General features: G+C 36.7%; 1 long non-coding RNA gene across 1 annotated transcript in view; it reads left to right on the top strand.

The window, feature by feature from the left end:
- The first annotated feature begins 15,616 nt into the window (after nucleotides 1–15,616).
- Nucleotides 15,617–26,119, top strand: part of LOC130929361 (uncharacterized) — an 83,134-nt gene continuing 72,631 nt past the window's right edge. The window contains exons 1-2 of the long non-coding RNA XR_009066868.1: nucleotides 15,617–15,801; nucleotides 26,003–26,092. This is a non-coding gene — a long non-coding RNA (uncharacterized LOC130929361). The remainder of the gene's footprint in view (nucleotides 15,802–26,002; nucleotides 26,093–26,119) is intronic.

Here is a 26,119-nt window from a genome sequence, read left to right as displayed (position 1 = left end):
TGCAAACTATGAGGCTAGTCAGTAAGGAAATTAGCGGCCACCATATGTAAACAAAGAGCTTTTTCCGTTAGAAATACTTGTGAATAAATGCTTAAATCCCTGAATTCTTTACAGATATGGACGTACAACAGTCTTGATTTTTGGTTAAAAGCAAAAAATAAACATGCAGTTACCAGTTATTTTACGTAAATATTGCGAAGTAGAATGCCAATGGTGTAGCGGCTGATTCCTCCCATTGATTTTTTTCCACAACATTTCAAAATCCTTGCATGGTTCAAAAAATATAATAATTACCTTGAATCCTCGAACAAATCACTCCTGAGACAATCCTTCCTGTTTGTATGCGGTACAGCTTTCATACTTTTTCAACCTAAATCCGGCTGTAGGACAGCCCCCTACTTGAAGACGTTGTGCAGTGGCTGACGGATGTGACCCGTCAATAGTATTATGATGTCTATGGACAGAACATACTAAAGATGCCTTAAGAAAATACGTAAACTTAGTAATATCAAATAAGGGTGGTTTAAATACGCTACATGACTAATGTGGTCAACTCTGCTTTAAAGCAACCACAAGAAAACACAATACTTAAAAGTATGAGAGGGAAACACATGCAAAAAGTATTTTGAGGCAATGACCATGCAACAATAAAAACACAAATAGTAAGTACTCCCTGCTTTTAACCGATGTGCGTGTGCGTTGGACGTCTCGCCGCGTAGAAGGAATTGCAGAATACCGGTAATCTTCACCCCAAGCGTCCATTGCGTGCATAAAACATGGCGTCCACCATAGGTTAAAATATGTATTAAATATTATGGATTTTTAAATCAATGGCAAAATTTTATGCGTTTCTAATAACATTTTAGTAAAAGAGAACAGTTGTGGCTTATTAGAGCCTACACGTCTTTAAGTCTGAGGTTCCCTTTTAAAGGGTATGAAAACGCATAGGGGGTGTGAGACATCAATAGAACCGTTATGTGCCAAGATAACAAATATTGATAAAGTTAACAAAAAAATCAATCACATTAATGAGTAATTATCGAAAATAGATCGAAAATGACGAACATTTCCGAAAGTGTTCCGGAAACAGCCGAATGGGGCGGAGACGTCATAACAAGGAAACAAAAGGTCGAGGCAGGTGCCATCGTTGTTTATCGACGAGAGAGTTGCGTTCGTGTTTTATCAAAAAAATCGCTAAAATGCTTCAAACCTGTCATGCTATGTGGTTTACAAATAGCCATTTGTCGCAATGTAATACCCATGAGTTCCCGAACGCGAGAAAAAGAGCTGGACTACGCAGACAATGAGTAAAGTTCGTCAGTGCGAAGAGGGCTAATTTTGCAATTTTACAGGGAAACGGGAACCTGACGAGCTAGAAGATGTGCCTACAACCTCAAAGAAAACAAAATTTATGCTACTTCCCAATCACTAAAGACCCACGAACTGCGAAGGAGTGAATTCGTGACCGTATGTGAATAAATCGAGTGATTCGAGCATGCCTGTGGAACAGGAATATCAGCTTGTAGAGATCGCAAATCACGCGACTTAAACGTACATTTGAGACAACAACTCTACCGAAGTTCTGGATTAAAGTCATTTCGGAATATCCCGACATCACTTGGAGCGCGCTGAAAACTGCTACAATTTCCAACATCGCTAGCTTGATGCTAGCTTCTCTCACTCTCCCATCTAATCTCAACGAAACAAACTCAGCCCTCCCACTGATTCAGCGGGTGAGTTGTATTTTTTCCGGGCACTTAACACGACGGGGCTAAAAACAAATGATATTTTATATTTGCTGTATTTTTCTGCCACACATTGCCGGTGTTCTGACAAAGTTGGCATGCGCGTAACGTTAAAAAGGACCGCGAATGCAGCGATTCCTAAGTACACACTACAAACTGTCTTTAAAGAAAGGAATATTAACTTACGTTTGCCATGTTTGGCACACACAACAACTGCACATAGCCCTCTCACTTAACGATTTCGCCGTGTCTTTAAGCGTTAATTTACGCCATTTCCGTGTTGCACATGTATGTTTGTGTTTTTTAGCACCATTGGATAACATTGAGAGTCCAACTGAATATAAAAGAGGGACACCTGTCCGAGAAAAAAAGACCCAAATCACACCGGGGACCCCTGCTCTAATCCCATTCATATTTGTGTCGGTTGGCAGAGCGAAACCGATGATAGCATATTAAAGGATAATTATTCTATACATTACTTTATTTTGCGGTCACGGTGTATCAGCTTCACAAAAAGAAATGCAAAACATACCATTTGGTGTTTTCCACACGAACTGTTGTCGGGGTTTCATCAGTGTGATTGCTCCCCTCAATGATCCTTTCATTAGGCAGCATTGGCTTTCGTTTGGGCTCATATTGAGTACCCAAAACACCAAAGAAAGGTTCATAACTCTCCTCGTCACCATTAGAAGAATGTTCGTTACGTCGGATTCGTCGCTGCAACTACAAACGTAATTGTCCGCCATCATCGCCGCCATTCAGTACTAAAGCACTGAGCCGGTTGTTTCCTTGTTTTGATGTCACGCCCACAATCTGCCAGATTTCCGGGATCTCGGGGGCGGGTCTTTTTAGCTTAAAATTGACCCAAATTTCTCTCATTTTCTTGGTGTTGCGATGTGTGTAATTACACGAAGTGACATGATATGAATCCAAAAGGCATTCGTTTATGGATAAATGATGGAATATTAGCATTTCCCCAGGTGTTGACATACACTTTAAGGCTAAAACAACATTGTATATTCTCTCTGGCCAAGATAAGAAACAAAATCTTACCGTGTGTGCAAGCTGGAGTGACTGGAGATGCCACTGGTGAGTCAGGGATGGGGCGAGCGCAGCAGGTTACGAGTGACGCAACCAGACACTGCTATGATGCAGGCTGACTACGCAGAATATGTCACACATTGTGAACATGTGACGGAAACTATTGCGCATCTTCGTCCCGTTCTTGTCTTATCAGACAAAAATTGGCATTCATCTCTGACGTTTTAGTCTCCCATAACATGTTGTTAGCTCGTTATCGTGTGCGTTGACAAAATATTTAGGTTATCGCCATCGTTGACAAAAAAAAAACACTGTTGCGTGCAGTAAAATGACTATCGAAAAAGTCAAAAAGTATTGCATTTTGTTTAATGATGGAGGATACACTGAGCTCTGGCGGCAGCGTTGAGTCTTGCTGGACTGTCGCCTTGTATGACAGACGCAGACTCAGATGTCTGGCATGGATAAAGGTAGCTGCGCTAGGGTTTGACCCACATAAGGCTGTAAGTTGTTTCAGCTAATATGTTTGTGAATGCATTTGTCATTAAGTTTACAGCTACACTTTGTGGAGTTACGTGTGAGCGATTTGCTATAAGAATTGTAAATACGTTAGCATTCATAGCATTTAAGCTAGCTGACTTTTGTTCGGCAAATTGGACTAATTTAATCTACTTTATTTACATATTGATCGACTAGATGTGATTATTGCTGTTGTGTAAACAAATTACCACAAATTTACACATTTCAAGTTTTCAAGTGCATCATGTGAATTTCCCTTCAAGTTGCTAGCATCCGTATGGAGGTCCAAATCATGAGTGAGGGATTAAATTCCCTCGGGAGTCGTGGGATCAACCAGCCAGACACCATTTTATTGGAGCTCAAATGCAGGAACATAGGGAGGTGGGACCGGTCGTCTGGGAGTGAGCCGGCTAATTATACTGTGGCTAGACGCACGACACGGGCATGTCATCTATGTGGGAAACACTCGGGACAAGAACAGTGGAATCACGCAAAAACCTCACCTACGTAAGAACATCTTTCAACAACTTACACTCAGTACTCAATAAAAATGAACTCGTTGGATGCAATTGATAAACATCCGATTAGTGAAGTTCTTCTCAATTTTTTTGTACACCTACCCCCCACCCACCCTGGAAAATGTAAACCTTTCGTGTCCCCCCAACTCTGCCGCCACTGTAAATAGTATCATTTTTTTTAGATTAAAGGGAAAAAATGTAACAGTATAGATCAACTTACAATAAAGAATGACTTTATTAACATTGTTTTGTTTGTAACAGAAAAGACTTAAAGCACATCAATTTGCCAGAGTTAGAAAAATACCCTATTTTCTGGACTATAAGGCGCACCTGACTATAAGCCGCCACCCACCAAATTTGACACAAAAAAGGCATTTGTTCATAGATAAGCTGCACTGGACTATAAGCCGCCACCCACCAAATTTGACACAAAAAAGGCATTTGTTCATAGATAAGCTGCACTGGACTATAAGCCGCAGCTGTGCTCACTGTATTATGGGATATTTACATCAAAAGATATTAACCGGAAACACTTTTTTTTGACAGCGGCATCATAAGACTGTCATAAAACCAAATGAATCATTATGAAGCTTTGAACCAACTGGCTGCAAAGCTTGAACCAATTGGCTGTAAAGCTTCATTAATTCAAGAAGCGTCATTTTGCCATCACTTCCCGCATGGGGGAGACAGTGAAGCTCTGCTGCCACCTGCTGTCAACACTGTTGTCATCCAACATGCCTCCTAGCATGCATTGCAGCTCTACAGATGTAAATAACATTCAAAATTCGTGTTCTGTGCTAATAATTTCTTCAGTTACTGTTCCAGTTGTTTCATTAATTGCTAGTTAGCTACTTTATTTGACTGTGGCGCTATAAGACTGTCATAAGACCATCATAATTATGACATGACACTGCCATGAGCATTAATGAATGCTTATGAGAGATGTCAAATTATCTCACTTTTGAATGCATGTAAAAGATCTGAGCTGGACATAGAGTTGGTGATATAATTTGCCTGATGACATTTAGTGACATCTGTCATAAGCATTCATTGATGCTCATAATAGTGTCATGTCATAATTATGGCTGTCTTCTGGCAGTCTTATGACGCCGCTGTCAAATAAAGTGTTAGCTATTAACCCAAATAAATCAACATATAAGCCGCACTGGACTATAAGCCGCAGGATTCGAAATGAGGGGGAAAAGTAGCAGCCTATAGTCCGAAAATTACGGTACATAAATAAATAAAGTTCATTTCCAAACTGTAAAAATACACTGAAGGTACATTTTTTGACCATTTGATACTTAAAAAAATAACATTTAATGAAATCAATAAATACATTCAAATTGATTAGCAATATTAACTTATGAGGACAATATGCTAAACAATTTGACCGAAAAACGCCAAAAATTAATAGAACAAAAACGACAATACCATTGGACAGAGTGACCTTTTTTTTAAATTTTTTTTGCTGCAGGTAGTAGAAGCTCCTTTGCCATGGTAGGGGGTTATTTTGCACTGAGCAACGTGGTATGCCACTTTATATGATGCTAACAGTGCTCGCTGGATTACTTATGTAGCACTGACAAGGCGAGATGATTGTTGGCAATATTTGGCACATTTTCGCTGAAAAAAAAAAAATCACGCAGTTTATCAATGTGATTGGGGTCTAATGTTTTTAAGTGACGTCTTAATAGCGTACCGCACAAATGCTACTTTTAGATCGCAAGGCTGTAAACCAGAAGGGGGTCAACATAGAAGCGCGATCGCATACAACCCATGCTAGTACTACTGGTTTTCTGCTGGTAATCTTTCAAAAAAGAACATGCCAAATAACACTGCTGCTATGGAACTTGTATAAACGACTCTAGACATTATGACATATGAAGGATGTTTTCTTCCTACGTTTCCCGAAGCCAAAAACCCAGAGGGAAATATGTATATATTGGCGCTTCCAGGAGTTCACACAACCTCATACAGCACGGAAAGTCCCGGAGTCTCGTTTATGTCGTGCTGAATGCATTTTTGGAGATTCCGTGGGTTCCTCAGGTTCGATTTTGCAGTTTAACTTTGTCCACACACCGCTTACTTCAGCTGCACTTCATGTTGTTCTGTCTAAACAGGAAGCCTGTAGCAGAAAATGTCAAAGATGGCGCCGCCCATGTTTCACTTAGGAAACTTGTCTATAGGGTGACCCCAAAAAACTTTTTAACAATCCACAAGAACCAAGTAAGAAGGAAGAAGAAAGAAAAATGTTTTTTTGATGGATGGATGGATGGATGGATGGATGGATGGATGGATGGATGGATGGATGGATGGATGGATGGATGGATGGATGGATGTCGATCTGAATAAAATATTCCATATTAGGAGTGGGAACCTCTTGGTACATCACCATACGATATGATTTGCGATCCAAAGCTCACGATAACGATGATCTGACAATATGGCGGTACAACGATTATCAATACATTGGTCAGAAAATCATTCTAGGATATTCTACAACTAATAAAAAGAAAAACAAGCTTCTGCTGTGAATTGGAATGAGTTTATCACTAATAGGCGTCCAATCCGTTTGAAGTGGGATAGATAGATAGATAGATAGATAGATAGATAGATAGATAGATAGATAGATAGATAGATAGATAGATAGATAGATAGATAGATAGATAGATAGATAGATAGATAGATAGATAGATAGATAGATAGATAGATAGATAGATAGATAGATAGATAGATAGATAGATAGATAGATAGATAGATAGATCTGAATAAAATATTTCATATAATCTATATCTATTTATAAAATATTTTTCTTCCTACACTCTTGGTTTTATTGGCTTGTTAAAAAGTTCCCGAAAGACATATGACAGACCGCTAAATATATATCTAGCTATATTGATATATCTATCTATAGATAGATGAATATTATTTATTTGTATCTATGGATAAAAAATATATAGATCCATCTACTAGTAACTATCTTTCCATGGTGGAAAGCGCGCGCCTTTTTGAAGCTCAACCATGCACGCGCACACACGGTCAAATCCAACGAAGGTTGTCGGCTTTGAGGTTGAACTTGAGCTAGCGGCGGAATGTGGCCCGTGGGAACGCAGGCCCCCGTTGGCCTCCGTTGTCCCCTTCCATTGACTGGGGGGCACCCGGGTGGTGTCACGGCCGATTTGCATAAAACTCAGGCGGATTGAAATGAAGGCACGCGGACGGCGCCTCTTTCACACGCGCACTTCTACCTTGGACTCTCACACACAAACACCGCATGTGGTAAGAACTGCACTCTGGATGTTTACTATGATTCCTATGAATGGTTTTGCATCTGCTTACGCGTGGTTTTTCGTATTTGTTCGTTTTCAGTCTAATCTAAATGGTCGTTTTGATTTTGTTTTCCGTTTTTCAATTTCAAACGATACTTGTTCGTTTCATGCCCAACGTTGTGTTTGTGTGTTTTGTGGATGTATGGATATTTTCATTTCCAGATTTATTGTATTTACATTTCAAAATTGTATGGTTCTGTTTTTGTGTTTGTTCTTTTGGATTTCGTGTTCATGAATATTATGTTACATCTGATGCAAATTTTTCGTTCCGATTGCAATAACTCAACTTCCGTGTATTTGTGTTATTTTACTGTGCTTCAGATTATATTTTATTGTTATCTATGATTTTGACATGTTTTTGTTTTTATTTAATTATTATGTTATAATAATATGTGAACGTATTCTGAAAACAGTTGAACGAAAAGTGTTTTTCAAAGCACAGAAAATTGAGCTCAAAGTAACACATAAAAAATTCAAATATATACAACAATGATCATAATAATATGATTAAAGAAACAACGACACGTCATCACATTTCATTGGAATGTGCACAACATTGGCATGCTGACAGTGATAAAAGTAAACCTGATTTACAGGACAATGTGAATAAGAGTCAAAAGGAAAAATAATTGTCCTGCTTACGTCACAAAAATTCTCCAACAAGTGTTTGTTGGCGTCCAAATTAGACGATGATTCGAGTTAATTTTCACGTAAGAATTAATCGACTATAATTTGCTACGAAATACAACAAATTTAGTTAAGGCATAGTTGAAAAAAGTTGCATTTTTGTATTGAGAGTGACTCAAGTTGGAATACAACTAACGAATCTCTCCAAACCTTTTACAAGCAGAAAAAAAGTGACACGAATTCTCCCAATAATGTACATTTAATTATGTATTTATAAATATTAAGTTTTATAGAATATACTATATATTGTAAATGTATACGTCACAAACAAAACACACGCTTTTCTAACGCAGACATCTATTTTTTATTGTGGTTATTATTGTTTTTTTTTTTATACGAATTTATTCATTTGAAACGGGTGCAGTTCAAAGCATTTGAATTTCTGATTGGTCGACTGTTCATGATGACGTAAATGAGTCCATTCCTGAACTCTTCGCTTTTAATTCCAATACCTTTTCAATGGCGGTATAGAACAAATTGGAACTAGGGTTTAAAATAAAAAATAAACAATATTGAAGTTATCCATGCACTAGTTTTTACTTTTTTTTTTTACGTCATAGAGGAAAATAAATTATATCGGAGAAAAAAAAATGTTTGAATTTCCTGCAAATTGTGAAAGTGGCTTTTAAAATCCAAATTCATAATAATACTAATAGTAGTAATAATAAGGGATTCAATAGATTAGTAAAGCCACTACTTCCTCCACGATTTTATTTTATTTAATCCACTTTCACTACACGTTCAGTCATTTATCTCCGCTGTGCTCAATTTCAAATTCAGTGCAACTTTTTTTTTATTTCATCCGAATCGGTTTGCAAAATTAAATTTCACTCATAAAATTTGATTTTCACAATTACACTATTACCTATTACTGCTAAACGTAGCACATACAGTAAGTACATCAGTGTACTGTAGTTGAATACAGGGCGAATTGGTATTTTCTCACCAAAGGGTGGCGCAGTTTTGTCTTCTGTCGTGCACTCTCGATGCATTTGCACGTGTGTTTTCTAAACGAATGTGGACGATGTCATGAAATTTTGCTTTTAAATCATTGAACATGCAATTACATGAACAGTCAATCGTTTAGAACTTAAATTATAGGGGGACATGAAGCAATAACATTACAACAGCTTTATTCTCATTGAAAACAATGAAACATTCCTAAACCAAAATAATAGAACGCTTTTTAAAAAAAATAATATCACTCCTTTTAAATGTACAACCAATATTTTTAAATCAGAGGACGCTTAATTATGTGACTCAAATCTTGATTGGGTTATTTTAGCATCAATCTACACACAAACACACAGTTTTAATGGCTTATTTATTCAGTCCATGCATGTACAGCACAATATGGGGCTTGTTTGGTCAATTTGATAGACCCCCAGTCAGCTACATTGCATGCACCATCACTAAAACCCTTCCATCTCCTCCTATGGCATGCAGTCTTTAGCATAACATGCATCCATTAAGGTGTGTGTATCTGAAAGCAGACTAGTGTAACGTTGCAAAAAAAAAAAAGAAGATCTAAGACAGATGAAACAAAACAGCAGATTAAAAATCGTTTTGTATTTGTGCATGTGTGTAATGCCTGACCCCAGAAATAATGAACAGAAAATTCGGACTTTTTCCCCTCCCATTTGAAAGCTTTATGTGTTCCTTAAACATACAAAAAAATATGTTTTATAATTTGTATCATAAATGACACATTAAACATTATATACAATTCTTGTGTTAAAACAAAAATAACTAAAGTGACATTGAACACAATAAGGTTGTAAATAAAGTTTTTTTAAAACTATGACAATGCAATGAGGTCCAGAAATACTCGTATCAAATTTGGCATGGTATAGATAGAGTTAAAAATCAAAAGTAATATGGTATAAGTCATACATTTGTATATATTTTCAAATTTTAAAATAAACCTAAGTCCCATTGTGTGAGTGTGTGCGTGCGTGTTGAAGTAAAATGGTATTTTTGCTAACATGCTAATCGATAATAGAAGATTATCATGTTAGCAATGCTCCTCACATTAGCACATGGCTGAAGAAAACCTCATTAAGCAATCTACGCTTTGCTAATAAACGTTCAGCTTAAAGCGCGCATTGCTAATTACTAATTTGGGTATTGTGTAGACAGGAGTAACATTATTTTTATTATTCACGTTGGGCTGAGTGAAGGACTAGATTAAAATAATAATAATTGAAAAAACACACAAGCATGCAAACTGAAGGAAAAAGGTATTTTTGCTAACATGCTAATCGATAAAAGAAAATTAGCATAATAATAATTGAAAAAAAAACACACACAAGCATATACACTGAAGAAAATGTGTATTTTGGCTAACATGCTAATCGATAATAGAAAATTAGCAAAATAATAATTGGAGAAAAAAAAAACACACAAGCATACCCACTGAAAGAAATGCTATTTTTGTTAACATGCTAATCGATAACAGAAAGCTAGCATAATAATAATTGGGAGAAAAAAAACATACACAAGCACACTGAAGGACAATGGTATTTTTGCTAACATGCTAATTGAAAATAGAAAAATTAGCACAAATATAATTGGAAAAAAAACACACACAAGCATACACAGTGAAGGAAAATTGTATTTTTTGCTAACTTGCTAATCGATAATCAAAAATTAGCATGTTAGCAATGCTCCTTACATGACCACATGGCTGCAGGAAGCCTCATTTAGCAATCTACACTTTGCTAATTAACGTTCAGCTAAAAGTGCGCATGCTCAGTATTACTAATTTGGTTATCATATAGACAGGAGTAACATCGTTTTTATTATTCACGCAGGGCTGGGTTAAGGACTAGATTAAAAATAATAATCATTGAAAACACACACAAGCATATACACTGAAGGAAAAAGGTATTTTTGCTAACATACCCTGAAGGAAAATGGTATTTTTGCTAACATGCTAATCGATAATCGAAAATTAGCATGTTAGCAATGCTCCTTACATGAGCACACGGCTGAAGGAAGCCTCATTTAGCAATCTACACCTTGCTAATTAACGTTCAGCTAAAAGTGCGCATTCTCAGTTTTGCTAATTTGGGTATTGTGTAGATAGGCATAGCATTGTTTTTATTATATACGTTGGGCTGAGTTAAGGACTAGATTAAAATAATAATCATTGAAAACACACACAAGCATATACACTAAAGGAAAAAGTTATTTTTGCTAACATGCTAATCGATACTAGAAAATTAGCATAATAATAATTGAAAAAACCCACACACAAGCATACATACTGAAGATAAATTGTATTTTTGCTAATACGCTAATAGATAATAGAAAATTAGCATAGTAATAATTGAAAAAAAAAAACACACACAAGCATACACACTGAAGGAAAATGCTATTTTTGACAACATGCTAATTGATAATAGAAAATTAGCATGTTAGCAATGCTCCTTACATGAGCACATGGCTGCAGGAAGCCTCATTTAGCAATCTACACTTTGCTAATTAACGTTCAGCTAAAAGTGCGCATTCTCAGTTTTGCTAATTTGGGTATTGTGTAGATAGGCATAGCATTGTTTTTATCATTCACGTTGGCCTGAGTTAAGGACTAGATTAAAATAATAATCATTGAAAACACACACAAGCATATACACTAAAGGAAAAATGTATTTTTGCTAACATGCTAATCGATAATAGAAAATTAGCATAATAATAATTGAAAAAACCCACACACAAACATACACACCGAAGGAAAAAATTTTATTATTCACGTTGGGCTGAGTGAAGGACTAGATTAAAATAATAATTGGGGAAAAAAACACACGCAAGCATACTCGCTGATGGAAAATTGTATTTTTCCTACCATGCTAATTGATAATAGAAGGTTAGCATGCAAAAATACCAGTTTCCTTCAGTTTCTCGATTAGCATGTTAGCAAAAATACCATTTTCCTTCAGTGTGTATGCTTGTGTGTGTTTTTTTTTTTTTTTTTCAATTATTATTGTTATTATTTTAATCTAGTCCTTCCCTCAGCCCAACGTGAATAATCAAAATAACGCTACTCCTGTCTATACAATAACCAAATTAGCCAAACTGAGCATGCGCACTTTTAGCTGAACGTTAATTAGCAAAGTGTAGATTGCTTAATGAGGCTTTCTTTAGCCATGTGCTCATGTAAGGAGCATTGATGGAGAAGGAGGAGGTGGAGGAGGACCCGCAGGCAGGCAGGCAGCGCCGTGGTGCAGAGTTCAGGGGTGGGGGGACATTGTTGTGAGCCTGGGAAAGTGTAGCAGGGCTGACGCCAGACTCTGCCGTGCCGGGTGGGGGCGAGTTCGAGGGGGACCAGACCGGATTGTCATGTTAATGTCTCTCCAGCACGTTGTTGAACTTGATTTTGACTTCTTTCCCCACCCTCCGCTTTCTGTCGGGTGGGGCATTTTTCTTGTGGGAAAATCCTGGCAGGCCGTGAATGATCGAATTCGGCGCCATTGACGGCGATGGACGTCCATCGCCTTCAATGGCATGCACTTGAGTTAATATTTGGAGCAAACGCAATGCCGCAAAAAGGGCCTGACTGCACATTGCACCGATTGGATCTTCTTATAAATGATGCAGAGTGGGAGCCGAAAGATTCAAGATGCGTTGGGACTGTGTGCCGCCGCACGTGGCTTGACACCCACCCGAGTCATATAACAGATTGCCCACGCGCAATAATCAGAGATATGGAATTGCTATCTGATGAGAGGTTCGTTTGGGAACCGGCTGGAATAGGTACATGCAGGTTTAGCTTCCCTTTTGGAAAAAAAAAAATCTGGTATATCTGCAAATACACACACACACACACACACATATACCTTTACACAAAAAAATGCGAGGTATAATACCTGCTTAAGTTTATGCGTGTTTCTTGTCATGCTTCATATCAGTCAGATCTTAATATTACACCATATCGAGTAACCATTAGGCGTTTCGTTTGAGTGCTACTGCTCATTTATTATTATTATTATTATTTTTTTTTTTTTTTTTAATTAAATTGTATCCTATTTACTTCTGAATTTACGTAAATTATAGTTGATTTTGCTCATGTATTTATAAAACATAACGGTCATGCAGGGCACACTAATTTAACATGTTTCAGACAAAATATTTCAAAACCTTTGCCAAGTTATATATAAATTTACAGTAGGCATATTAAACGTGGTTGGCCAAATATAGGTCAAAGTAACGAAAGAATAGAATGTAGGTCAACCGTTTTTTTAAAAATGTATTTGTACAAAAAAAGCACATTAATTGGATTCATCACTTATTCAATGGCTAAAATATTACTGCTATAATTTAATCCTATATTGCCAAATGTGTCAAATTTCATACAAGGATTTCTGGACCTCATTGCAACGTCGTACAGTAAAAAAAAATGGTGCTTATTGTGTTTAATCTCACTTTAGTTATGTTTCTTTTACCATGTATGAGAACATGCATGTAATGGTTAATGGTTAATAATGTATGGTATAAATTAGAAAACCAATATATATAAATATATATATATATATATATATATATATAATGTGTGTGTATATATATGTATATACTGTATATATATATATGTATATACTGTTTGTATATATATGTATATACTGTATATGTATGTATATATATGTATACTGTATACTGTATATGTATATATATGTTATTATTTTTTAATTTAGTGTATTGATTAATCAATTAAATCAAATAAGTCAATTAGAAAAAAAGCTTTGAATCAAGTTTTGCTGCTTCGATTACTCGTTAAATTAAAGTGCCGTTGTAAAGGTTTGTTTCGAAAGTGTTGCATTAGTTTTCTTGATTTGGGTGGATACACTGCCCTCTAACGGCAACAGTGAATATGAAATAACGTGTCTAACATGGCTGAATCCAGCTGCTCCCTGTTGAGACCAACATCAAGTTGTAAGTTTTTGTTTGAGCTAATATAATCGTTTATACATTTATAATTTGGTTTAGAGGTAAATTTCGCAGTTTTGTGTGGGGATATGTGTTTGAACAATTTGTTAAGAGCATTGTAAAAAAAAAACGTTAGCATTTCGTAGTATTCAAGCTAGCGGACTTTTGCTATGCAAGTTAGCCAAGTGTTCTTTTGTTTTATTTCTATCATGTATTTATTTTTTTATACCGTTTGAGGCTAAGCTCAGGTATTTTAATTAAATGCAAAGTGTAATCCTGCAAAATTTGAAGAAACACGCAGGTATGTTATTTTATATTCGCATTTAAAGCTCTTTTGAAAGTGCAACTTTAGCAAGCCGAAATGTTATTACAAATATATACACTTGTTTATTTGTTTTACATCTCCTAAAAGGTATTCTGCAACGCATGAAATGTTCCTAATCCAATTACTCGGTTATTCAAACTAACTAATCGATAGATGAATCGATTACTGAAATAATCGATAGCTGCAGCCCTGTATTTTTAATTATGTCTAAGGACCAAACAAAGCTTTTAAATGTAAAAAAGTCATCAGCTAATCAAACGTGCACGTTTGAGGAAAAAACCATGGATATATCTGAAAATAATTCACTTAATAATGGTATAGGGTCAGTTCTATAGTTACAACATATGCGAAGACAATCTAAATGACCTATATAACTGAACACATTATATAATTCAAATAAGGTTGATTAAAAGTTGGTGGGGACAATTTGAGCATCCTGAAAAGTTGGTAGTGTTTTGTCCCTACCGTCCCTATGCAAATCTATGCCCTTGGGTTAACGGCACTTTGTTTGACTCATTGTGGTATGTATGTTCTGAAGGAGAGGATTTAGGAGATGATGCATCTTTACACTCTGTTTACATACACACACACACACATATATATATATATATATATATATATAAAAATGCATTTTAATAGATGAAATATTGCATGACAGAAGATTTGCTAAAAAGCACTAGTTGATTAGCAACATGTTAAATAGAATATTTTTATTCTATTAGAATATTTCAATCTAAAAATTGGGTGGGAATTAACTAGGGCTGTCAAAATTATCGCATTAATGGGCGGTAATTATTTTTTTTAATTAATCACGTTAAAATATTTGACGCAATTAACGGACAAATGCCCCGCTCAAACAGATTCAAATGACAGCACAGTGAAATGTGTACTTGTTAATTGTTTTATGGAGTTTTGCCGCCCTCTGCTGGCGCTTGGGTTGCGACTGATTTCATAGGCTTCAGCACCCATGAGCATTGTGTAAGTAATTATTGACATCAACAATGGCGGGCTACTAGTTGTTGTTTTTTTTAATTGAAAATTTTACAAATTTCATTAAAACGAAAACATTAAGAGGGGTTTTAATATTACATTTCTATAACTTGTACTAACATTTATCTTTTAAGAACTACAAGACTTTCTATCCATGGATCGCTTTAACGTAATGTTAATAATGGTAATGTCATCTTGTTGATTTATTGTTATGATAAACAAATATAGTACTTATGTACCGTATGTTGAATGTATATATCCATCTTGTGTCTTATCTTTCCATTCCAACAATAATTTACAGAAAAATATGGCATATTTTATAGATGGTTTGAATTGCGATTAATTAAGATTAATTAATTTTTAAGCTGTTATTAACTCGATAAAAAAAATATTATCGTTTGACACCCCTAGAATTAACACATTCATTTTCATATGTTTTCGGATTCCCGCCTCACTCTCTCTCTTTCCTTCTCTCTCCTTTTTCTCTTTCTCTCCACCCCCTCCCACCAGTGAGGCGGAGTTAATGTGTGTGTCCTCACCATGTGCACCTCATGCACTTGTCAGTCGCACTGTGAGAGGATGCACACCGCACGGAGTTGCTCACTTTATTTTTGCAGCGCAAAATTTGCGCCATTTTGGTGCGGGATAGACTTGAACGAAAAGCGGACTTGAACAGTTTTGGGACTGTATTGACCGAAAAGAGAAAGAGGAGCAGGAGTAGTGTGGAAGTAAGTGTGATTCTGCTCGTATTTGCTTGTGTGTCTTTTTTTTTGTGTGTGTGTGTGTGTGTACTTGCATTGGGGAACACAATTAAGTGTTGACGCATAGACGCAAAATTCAAAGTTTCTATTATTAGGTTCTCCGACTGGGTACCATGATGTGAAATAATGAATGGCCCACTTACGAGGACCTGCATAATGATACACCTTAGTTCACCATGGCTCCTTTAAGAGCGACGACAGGCTTAGTTTGTGTCTTTGGTTATCTAGCTGTATGAGTTTTAATTTCATAAAGCTAGAGAACCGAAAGTACCAACTAAAGCCGATCACTTCTGGACGCTGGATGTGGCGAGGATGCTCAAACCGACACCGAGGAGGACCAAATAGGTTCCAGAAAATGACATAAGGTGTTCTGGCTCATGCTGGTTCCGTCCATTCTGCGCAGATTCAGAAAATGTTTACTGATTTATTTCAGGAATGGTTGTCCTTTAAAGACACAAAAGGAGGCGTTTACGTTTGCGGGAGATTTTGAACTTGTCGCCACGTGAGTGGCTTTTAAAAGTGTAATCATGTCAGCAGATGGAAGACGTGGAAGGGGTTAAAAGCATGCATGTGATTGGTCGGTCTGGGGGACACGTGATGTTGTTGGCTGCAGACTCCATCTTTCGTAGATGTTTGTTGATGCCAGGTTTTATTTTTATGATTATTTTAGGCTTTATGGAACCGTTTGAGACTGAATAGACGATGCACATGCAAAAGAATTTGCTTTTTTTTTTTTTACCCTTTTAGGGACAGTGGACAGCAATTCAAAAGTTAACACTTAAGAGTGTGTGACTATTTTTAAAAACAAATATGAACAATTATCATTATTTTCAAATTATTAATATTGGATATTATATCATAATTATAACTAAATGTCGATAAAAGCTAAATTGATAAAAATAAAATGAATAAATGCAGAAATACACACTGGTTATAGCCCAAAGTAACACTCGAAAATAGATTTTTTTTTCTTAGAATGAATATTATTTCATAATTATAACAAGGGTTGTTCCGATCATGTTTTTTTGCTCCCGATCCGATCCCGATCGTTTTAGTTTGAGTATCTGTCGATCCGATTGCTTTTTTTTTTGCTCCCGATTCAATTCCAATCATTCCCGATAATTTTTCCCAATCATATACATTTTGGCACTGCATTAAGAAAAAAATGAATAAAACTCGGACAAATATATACATTCAACATACAGTACATAAGTACCGTATTTGTTTATTATGACAATAAATCCTCAAGTTGGCATTTACATTATTAACATTATTTTTGTGAGAGGGATCCACGGATAGAAAGACTTGTAATTCTTAAAGGATAAATGTGACTTTGTATACTGTGACTAAATATTGCCATCTAGTGTATGTGTTGAGCTTTCAGTAAATGATACTGTAGCCATTTAACTTCTGCCCAAATGCATGATGGGAAGTGCAACCATGACTGTGCGCAGTGGTACCAATTGATATATCTTCTCCGCGTTGGGAAATAATATAGGGTGTTAAGACAAAGATCAATTATTACCTTACTTCCCCACACTGCTTCCCACGATATTTCTAATCGTAGGGAGAGGGAATGTAAGGCTTTAGCCAATTACAAAAAGGCTCCAATGGCTGCCAAAACTCAATCTACTCATTTTATGCTGCCTTTTAGCTCTATATATAGGTAAAACGGCACCGTTACAGATTGAACGCGACAATGCGTGAATGGGTCGTGCAGAGCATGCGTTAATTGCGTTAAATATTTTAACGTGAGGAATTTTTTAAAAAATTAATTACCACCATTAACGGGATAAATTTGATAACCCTACCTTAAGCCTAAACTAAAGACTCTGGATGAGTGTAACATATTATGTCTGTAACGTTAAATGCAATTAGAAAACGATTTAATTAGAAATATATTTATACATATATTAAAAAAAGGCATGTCCGATACTTTGAAAATGTCGATCTATCGGTATCCCGATCGATCGACATCTCCAATTATAACTAAATGTCGATAAAAGCTAAATTGATAAAAATAAAATGAATAAATGCAGAAATACACACTGGTTATCGCCCAAAGTAACACTCGAAAATAGATTTTTTCCCCCTAAAATTTAACTCATTGCGAGGCATTGATGGTGATAGACGTCCAATTCATTTAAACCGGGAAGATTACCGTAATTTTCGGACTATAAACCGCTACGTTTTTCCTTCATTTTGAATCCTGCGGCCTGCAGTCCAGTGCGGCTTATTTGTTGATTTATTTGGGTTAACCCTTCGATGCACATGTTACTGGACCCTACACTCTTCCATAAGTGAGTCAAAAATGACCCATATTAGAACCAATGTGTTTTTATGCAAATTTGGTGAAGAATAATCACTTGTATATTAATTAGTATTATATTTAGGGCCACACAAGAATGCTTGGAATAGCTTTATGATTCAATTAACATTTAAAAAAATATATATATAGACTTTATCCTTCCTTGTATTTTATCATCAATGATGAAGAGTTCCCATGCATCTTTTTGGTGATACAGCGATGCTAAGCCCTTGTGGAGGCACTGACCGATTTCTGAGGATATTGTGGTTCTGTGTTATGCCCTGGGTGGGAGGTAATCCTCTCTAGTAAGAACCCTATACCAACTCATTCTGTTGGCCATGATTTGGACACTTTCTTCTTCAGAGGACACATAAGTGGAGTCTTATGAGTCAGATTGATCCTGTTCAGTTGGGTTTCCAGGTGGACAACTGCCACTGCCCCCTGAACAATAGTCTGGGTCCTCATCATTAGAAATTTTGGACACTTGAGTCCAACCCCGTCACTGCCTCTCCATCATCCAACATCTATAGGACCATTTCAGCTGTAAATCTAGCAGCTATGACATTTTGGATAATGAAAAATATGAGTAGTGTTTTCAATAGATCAATATGTAGCTGTATAAATAAATACAAAACACACTATTAGGGTTGTTCCGATCATGTTTTTTTGCTCCCAATCCGATCCCGATCGTTTTGGTTTGAGTATCTGCCGATCCCGATATTTCCCGATCCGATTGCTTTTTTTTTTGTGCTCCCGATTCAATTCCGATCATTCCTGATCATATACATTTTGGCAATGTATTAAGAAAAACATGAATAAAACTTGGACAAATATATACATCCAAAATACAGTACATAAGTACTATATTTGTTTATTATGACAATAAATCCTCAAGATGGCATTTACATTATTAACATTCTTTCTGTGAGAGGGATCCAAGGATAGAAAGACTTGTGACTTCGTATATCGTGACTAAATATTGCCATCTAGTGTATTTGTTGAGCTTTCAGTACATGATACTGCAGCAATGCACCAATGCATGATGGGAAGTGAAACCATGATGGGGAAGTGGAACCATGACTGTGCATCGTGCTACCAATGGATATATCTTCTCTGCTTTAGGAAATAACTTAAGGCGTTCAGACAAAGATCAATTGAAAAATTCACTCTAGTCATTTTGCGCTGCCTTTTATCTCTCTATATAGGTAAAATGGCGTCATTACAGATTGAGCACGACAATGAGTGAAATACTTAATTGCGTTAAGTATTTTAACGTGACACATTTTTAAATAAATTAATTGCCGCCGTTATTGGGATATTTTTGATAACCCTACCTTAAGCCTAAAGACTCTGGATGAGTGAAACATATTATGTCTGTAACGTTAAATACCATTAAAAAATATATATATATACATTAAAAAAAGGCATGGCCGATATTTTTTTGCCGATTCCGATACTTTGAAAATGATCGGACCTGATCGATCGGGATGCTGATCGATCGGGACTTCTCTACACACTATATATAAACAGTAATGTTAGCTAACCTAGGCTAGGTTCGAATCCGATTTTTTCGTGTTTTTCCGACTCGACTGAACGGGAAAAGTCGCATAAAAGTGGACCATTCAAATTCGGTCAAGGTCACTTTCTTATTTGGTTAAAATCCCATCCGGGCCACATTTTTCCAGAATGTGGCTGCAGTCCGAACTGTCAAGTCCCCCAAAATTGGCATTCATGCAGCAATTAACATCAGCAAAGAGCGAGAGAGACCAGGTGCTACGGTAGCGGTGCAGCTGTGCATTAGCGTTAGCGCCTAGCTTGAAGGCGGCTTTTGAGGAACGAGCGGGCTTGACAACAGTCATAAAATAATAAAATGGGTTGAGGATAAGCCTGACAATGCTGGGTTTTCTCTCTGCTCCGATGCTCCTGCGCATGCGGGCCAGTTTCTCAGTGCATCTCGAAGTGCGAATTAGAGTGCATGTGTGATACTTGAACAGGCTCAATGGACAAAAACAGTCTGAACGGGTACACCAAAAAACAGATATGACAAAAAATCGGAATTGTGCATTAGGACCTGCGGTATGAACCTAGCCTTAGTTAGCTAGCTAGTTATGAAGTAGATTAATTTGTTGATAAATAATAATAAAAAGAGTCATGAAATACACTCACACAAAATACTATATGGACATAATTCTAACAGTACACGGATCAGCTCTTGCTGTGTAAAATAATCTTAAGGTATGTCACTTTTTAAATATCTAGTCTGTGTGGTCCACAGTAAATTTATTCCTGACAGCCAAAGTTGATAAGAATGAAAGATTCCCATTGGATTCCATAGAAAATGCATGTGGGTCATTTTTGACCCACTTGTGGAAGCTTAGGGTAGTAATACAAAAATGACAATTTCATCAAATGTATAAAATTCATCGAAAATTTGAAAGGCATTATATCAAAAACATGTTTTTTGAGGAATACCTGGAATATGAATTAATAACAAATTTTCATTCCGAAAATATTTCAAGAAAACAACCTCACAGGGTCATTTTTGACCCACTTATGCATCTAAGGGTTAATAGGAAACACTTTATTTGACAGCATCGTCGAAAGACCATCCTAATTATTACATGGCACTATCATGACCATTACTGAATACTTATGAGAGATGTCATTAAGTTTCATCCATCAAATTATGTCACTTACTCCATATATGTCCCGCTCGGCTCTTTTACATCCATTCAAAAGTGAGATAATTTGACAGATAACACTAAATGACATCTGTTATTACATTCATTAATGGTCATGACAGTGTCATGTCATAATTATGATTATCTAAAGACAGTCTTATGGCGCCACTGTCAAAAAAGTGTTACCAAATACCATAACTAGCAATTAATGAAACAACTGGAACAGTAACTGAAGAAATAATTAGCACAGAACATGAATTTTGATTGTTATTTACATCTGTAGCGCTACAATGCATGCTAGGAGCCATGTTGGACGACAACAGTGTTGACAGCAGGTGGCAGCAGAGGTTTACTGTCTCCCCCAAAGGGAGCATTGATGGCCAAATGAAGCTTCTTGAAGCAATGAGGTGGTTCATTTGGTCCTAAGACAGTTGTATGATGCCGCTGTCAAATAAAGTGTTACTGGTTAACATCTTTTGGTGTAAATGTCCCATAATACAGTGAGGACAGCTGTGGCCTGTAGTCCAGTGTGGCTTATCTATGGACATATGTAGTTTTCATCTCAAATTTGGTGGGTGGTGGCTTATAGTCAGGTGCGCCTTACAGTGCGAAAATTACGATAGCTCATGTTTCAGTGACAATGATGTAAGGCTAAAAGAAAAAACATAATCCGATCGTGAAAGAATTAATATTTTCACCTACAGTGAGGAAAATAAGTGTTTCAACACCTTGCGATTCAGTTCTCCTACTTAGAAATGATGGGCGGGAAATTGAAATTTTCATGTTAAGTGCTTGTCCACTGTGAGAGCCAATCTAAAACAAAATCCAGAAATCACAGTGTATGATTTTTTTTTAACAATTTATTTGTATTATACTGCTGCAAATAAGTATTTGAACACCTGGAAAAATCAATGTTAATTTTTGGTACGGTAGCCTTTGATTTCAATTACAGAGGTCAAACCTTTGCACCACTGCTTCACACAGACATTCTCAAGATCAATAAGGTTTCTTGGCTGTCACTGAGGAACACGGAGTTTGAGCTTACGCCAAAGATTTTCTCTTGGGTTTAGTTCTGGGGACTGGCTAGGCCCCTCTAGAGCCTTGATATGCTTTTAACGAAGCCACTCCTTGGTTGTTCTAGCTGTCTGCTTCAGGTCATTGTCATGTTGGAAGACCCAGTCACGACCCATTTTCACTACTCTAACTGAGAGAAGGAGGTTATTCCCCAAAATCCCACAATACATGTCCCTGGTCATCTTCTACTTAATACAGTGCAGTCGTCTAGTCCCATATGCAGAAAAATACCCCCAAAGCATGATGCTACCACCCCCATGCTTCACAGTAGGCATGGTGTTCTCGGGATAGTACTCATCATTGTTCTTCCTCCAAACACTATAGGTGGAATTAAGTCCATTTTAATCTAATATGACCACATGACCTTCTCCCATGACTCCGCTGGATCATCATTGGCAAACTTAAAACGTGCCTGGACATGTGCTGGTTGAAGCAGGGGAACCTTCTGTACCATGCGTATTTTTAAAACATTACATCTTAGTGTATTACCAACAGTATGTTTGGAAATGGTGGTCCCAGCTCCTTTCGGGTCATTGGCCAGCTCCTCCTGTGTAGCTCTTAGCTGATTCTTCACCATTCTTAAGATCATTGAGACCCTACGAGGTAGATCTTGCATGGAGCCCCAGTCCGAGGGAGATTAACAATTATGTTTAGCTTCTTTCATGTTCTAATAATTGCTCCAACGGTGGATCCTATATCACCAAGCTGCTTGGCAATTGCCCCGTAATTCTTTCCAGGCTTGTAGAGGTCTACAATTCTGTCTCTGGTGTCTTTGGACAGCTCTTCAGGGTGCATGGGGTGGACAGGTGTTTATATGCAGCTAACCGTCTCAAATAGATCAAAAAGTCAGATTCAAAAAGCCTACATCCACTTCACTTATTCAGGAGACAGGTGTTCAAGTACTTTTTTGCAGCAGTATCATACAAATAAATTGTTTTAAAAATCATACTGTGATTTCTGGATTTTTTTTTGACTGTCACACTGGACAAGCACCTACTATGAACATTTCAAACAACACTGCTGAAACTAAAGCCATTTGTATGGGCCGCTAATTAAACAGTAAAAATTGAAGTTGGTAGCGAAATGCTAACATACAGTTCAAAACGGCATAGGCGAGTTGACAAAATTAGCATCCGTGTTGCGGTATTTATGACCTGATGTTTGATATAACTGATATTTGAACTCTAATAATATGTGGAAAGACTGTACAATAATATAACACCTTTTATTACTGCAACTATCCAGTGTTTTAAGAGGACACTCACCATTCTGAAGCTAATGGTAACACTTTATAATAACTATCCGTTTTACTAGTTAATAGATAATTAGTAAACTGCTGATAAATAATTTATTGTTGATTTGTGAAGTATTTGTTAACAGTTTGTTAAGGATTTACAGGGTGTTCCAATATGGTTGACCCTATTCTAAATGCCCATGCTAGTTGATGGATCTTAATAAAACTATATACACTTTATGTTGAAGGTCATAAGTTTTATTGGTTAAATATAGAAAGAAAAGTACAAATATTTGTTGGTTCTATGGCAGATTTTCATAAATGTGCAACATGAGCGCTGCCTGCAAAATGCCTTATCATAATGCCTTGTCTTTTGAAGTGAACGGCATTTCTTAACCTGAAAAGATAGAAATGCCAAACGTTACACACAAAAACTTGAAACGTTTCTACACAAACTGTGTTCAGGTTAAGAACACCCTGTAAATGCTTAACAAACAGTTAACAAATACTTCACAAATCAACAATAAATCATTTATCAACAGTTTACTAATGATCTATTAACTTGTAAAACGGATATTTATTATAAAGTGTTACCAAGCTAATGCTAACGCGAATGCTATGCTAACTATGTAAGTTACATTTTTCATCAGTCAGCACATACCTTTAAGACTTACCCTACCTCAAAGCCACAAACTATGTTAAAAAAAAAGTTATCCGAGCACAAAATCCTCTAGACTTACTTCAAGAGGACGCTCACTATTCTGAAGCTAATGCTAACGTGAATGCTATGCTAACGCTAGGAGTTACATTTAACATATGATGATCGCTCAGCAGAGAGCTTCAAAGATAGACCAAGATAGGAAAACAAATCTTAACGTTTCCAAAGAAGCAAGATGGAGCGCAGCCTAGCTTGAGATACATCCTAAACTCCGGTGAGGAGGGAGAGGCACAGCACATCTCCAATGAGTGACACAACCCAAACACTGCTACGATGCAAGCTGACGTGCTCTACGTACGATATAAAAATGTCTCGTCTTCATCTTGTTAGGCGAAAACTGGCATTCGTCTCATTACGTTCTAGTCTGCTGAGGCACATTTTAAGCTCATCATCGTCATGAAAAAATTGTTCGTCGACGAAATATTTTCGTTACCGTCATTGTTGACGAAAACAACACTGCTGAAACTAAAGCCATTTGTATGGGCTGCTAATTAAACGGCAAATTTGAAGTTGGTAGCTAAATGCTAACATACAATTCGAAACGGCAAAGGCGAGCTTACAACATCTGTGTTGCGGTATTTATGACCTGATGTTTGATATAACTGATATTTGAAATCTAATAATTAGGAGTGTCAAACGATTAAAATTTTTAACCGAGTTAATTACAGCTTAAAAATTAATTAATCGTAATTAATCGTAATTAATCGCAATTCAAACCATCTATAAAATATGCCATATTTCTCTGTAAATTATTGTTGGAATGGAAAGATAAGACACAAGATTGATATATACATTCATCATATGGTACATAAGTACTGTATTTCTTTATTATAACAATAAATCAACAAGATGGCATTACCATTATTAACATTCTGTTAAAGCGATCCATGGATAGAAAGACTTGTAGTTCTTAAAAGTACAAGTTATTGGAATTTTATATTAAAACCCCTCTTAATGTTTTCGTTTTAATAAAATTTGTAACATTTTCAATCAAAAAATAAACTAGTAGGCCGCCATTGTTGATGTCAATAATTACTTACACAATGCTCATGGGTGCTGAAGCCTATAAAATCAGTCGCACCCAAGCGCCAGCAGAGGGCGACAAAACTCCGAAAAACACAACAAGTACACATTTCAATGTGCTGTCATTTTAATCTGTTTGAGCGGGGCATTTGTGCGTTAATTGCGTCAAATATTTTAACGTGATTAATTAAAAAAAAAAAATTACCGCCCGTTAACGCTATAATTTTGACAGCCCTACTAATAATATAGAAGTACATGTGGAACGATTGTATAATAATATAACATCTTTTATTACTGCAACTATCCAGTGTTTTAAGAGGACACTCACCATTCTGAAGCTAATGCTAACGCGAATGCTATGCTAACTCTGGAAGTTACATTTTTAATGTCTTTTAATGATCAGTCAGCACATACCTTTGAAGGGTAAAGCAACATTGCATATTTTGTCTTGCGAAGATAAGCAAAACAAATCTTACCGTGTTTCCAAACGAGCAAGACGGCATTTGTCTCGTTATGTCCTGTTCATTGTGACGTCATCTTCATGAAAAAAATTGTCGTTATCGACAACAACACTGCTCAAAAAGTTACTTAAGTAAATATAATGCGTTACTACCCACTTCTGGCACTCACAATACATTTGGTTTGTTTCCACTGTACAGTTTATCCATGCGGCGACATATTGTGTCATTTTTATCCACGGTTCTCATCCAAACTAAATCTTTTGAACCAGATTCAATCGTGTCGATTATTTTTGCTAGCGAAGAACAAAATAAGACGAGCGCCCCGCGTCTGATCTATTCCTGGAACGGAATCGGCAAACCTCGGAGATGACTGAATACCCGTGAAGTCCCAGCATGCTCTATTTAGACCATGACTGACAATATTTGATGTGCACTGTTAGACAAGAGCTTGGCCTAAGTGTGACTGGCTGCTTGTGTGTGTGTGTTTTTCCACATGGAACCTGCAGCATGTCTTGTACTGTTTGTAGCTTAGCAACTGAATGCCTCAAAGAATATTTTTTTCTTATTGCATTATGCATGCGTTTCAAGAATGATACATACATGTGGGAAATGGGGGTCTTTTTGGGAGCTTCTTTGTATGCTAAAAGTGTCTTTTGGTTTTTCTTTTAGAGGAAAATGCTAACGTCATCGCCCCCGAAGTTGGCTTTTGATGCGAGAAGGCCGCCGGCGCGGAGGAGGAGCTCGTCCGTCAGCCCGCGGGTACGTGTGTGCTTCACCTGTCTTTTA

This window comes from Corythoichthys intestinalis, chromosome 14 (assembly GCF_030265065.1).
Source record: "Corythoichthys intestinalis isolate RoL2023-P3 chromosome 14, ASM3026506v1, whole genome shotgun sequence".
NCBI lineage: Eukaryota > Metazoa > Chordata > Actinopteri > Syngnathiformes > Syngnathidae > Corythoichthys > Corythoichthys intestinalis.
This window is presented reverse-complemented; position numbering and strand designations above follow the sequence as displayed.